This window comes from Myotis brandtii, unplaced genomic scaffold (genome assembly GCF_000412655.1).
Source record: "Myotis brandtii unplaced genomic scaffold, ASM41265v1 scaffold454, whole genome shotgun sequence".
NCBI classification, from domain to species: Eukaryota; Metazoa; Chordata; class Mammalia; order Chiroptera; family Vespertilionidae; genus Myotis; species Myotis brandtii.
Genome location: NW_005367354.1, coordinates 1,941,035 through 1,943,112, shown reverse-complemented (window position 1 = coordinate 1,943,112; position 2,078 = coordinate 1,941,035).

The window sequence follows — 2,078 nt, the reverse complement described above, 5'->3', positions numbered from 1 at the left end:
GAACTGTTTGCCTTATTTTTTATTGAGAAAAAAGTTGGTTTTCTTGGCTTAGGGACAGATTTTTGCCTTTGATTCCTCATTTGTAACTTCTAACTATTTTAGTCAACCATGAGGCTGTTAGGAACATAAAGAGGATTCTACTTTAGAATAAGACCCCCCACCCCCACCCCATTGCTTAATTGAAGTAAATTTATTTCACTATTAGGAGATACATCTGTTTGCCAGGATTTAAGTAAAGTGAAAAGAAATTTTAAATTTTTTATCAACATCCTAAAAATCCTTTGTTTTTTGACAACCAAACTACACTAAATAACATGTATACTAGTGCTTTGAAGGAGCAAAAGTCTAAATTGCAACCTTTATGTGAATGTTGCTTAGGTCTATGAAAGTCACTGGCAATCAGAGTCATCCTCTAGTGCAGGGATGGATTGGGCAAGGGAGTAAGTGCTAACCTCTTAAAAGAGCATTTAAGAGTTCCAGCATCATTCCCCCCGTGATTTCATTGGTAATTTCAACATAATGTGAAATTTTATTACTGAAAACCTTTATATTTACATACATATTGCAAAAATCAATTATAAATAAGTTAAATATAAAAAACTTAAAATTTAGAAAAAAATACCATTATGACCTTAGATTGGGATTTTTTTTCCTGTTTCAAACAATTGGACCTCTTTTATTTTTTTAATTTATCTTTATTGTTGAAAGTATTAGTGATATTTTCCTCATTGACCCCCTCGGCCCTCCCACCCCTGGAGGATTTCTTAAGACATTTAAGTGCTATCATAAAAGAGCTATAGATGTCAAATAAAAACTTTCGTATTGTATAAGATGGAATGGAAAGACAAGCCAGAAGTGGGGCAAAGATAATGATGTACCTTTTGAAGGATGTATCTTATGAAAGATATATCATAGATATATATGTCATATATGATAGAGATGTAGCTTACAAAGGATACAGGATATATAGAGAATTATTTTATGGAACGCTTCATGAATGTGTGTGTCATCCTTGCTCAGGGGCCGTGTTAATCTCTATTGTTCCCATTTTAGTATATGTGCTGCTGAAGCAAGCACTAGAAAGAATTCTTATAATCAATAAGAAGAAAGATAACGCAGTAAAAAATGGCAAAAGATATGAACAGGTATTTTTTAGAAAATGTACAATGGAGAATAAACATGAAAAGATGCTCATTGGTAATTTAGAAAAACCAAATTAAGGTCATAATAAGACATCATTTTATGCCTACGAGACCAGCAAAAATGAATAAGACCAAGACTACCAAGTGTTGGTGAGGATGTGGAACAATGGGAACTTTTATACACTGCCGGTGAGAATGCAAATCGATACAACACTTGGGAAAACAGTCTGGCACTGGCTTGTACATTTGACTATAACACACGGTCTATAACCCAGCATTTCTACTCTTAGGTGTATTTCCTACAGAACTTCGCACATGACTAGCAGCAGGAGATAGCAGCATTGCTCTTTAATAGCAAAATATTGTAAATAATGTTCATGGACAGGAAAGTTTCAAAAACAAGCAAAACTAAGTACATTCCTGGGATTAATTCGTAAAGAATTCCAAATAATATATGTAGACACCATGCTCAAGTAGGGAGCATGTTCCTCCCTACTTGAATGTGGGCTGGACTCAGTCACTCAATTCCAGTGACTAGAGTGTGAAAAGGAAAACAAGTTACCCCACAGTGGAGAAACATGGCAAGCACCAGCTTAACTGAGTGCCTAGGTCAGTGATGGCGAACCCATGACACGCATGTCAGAGGTGACACGCGAACTCATTTTTTTGGTTGATTTTTCTTTGTTAAATGGCATTTAAATATATAAAATAAATATCAAAAATATAAGTCTTTGTTTTACTATGGTTGCAAATATCAAAAAATTTCTATATGTGACACGGCACCAGAGTTAAATTAGGGTTTTTCAAAATGCTGACACGCCGAGCTCAAGAGGTTCGCCATCACTGTCCTAGGTCAACATTATCAGCGCTGTCACGTGGCTATCGCATACCTCCTGGTATGATGCAATCAAGGGGCCGCTTCACCTCAGTGGTATT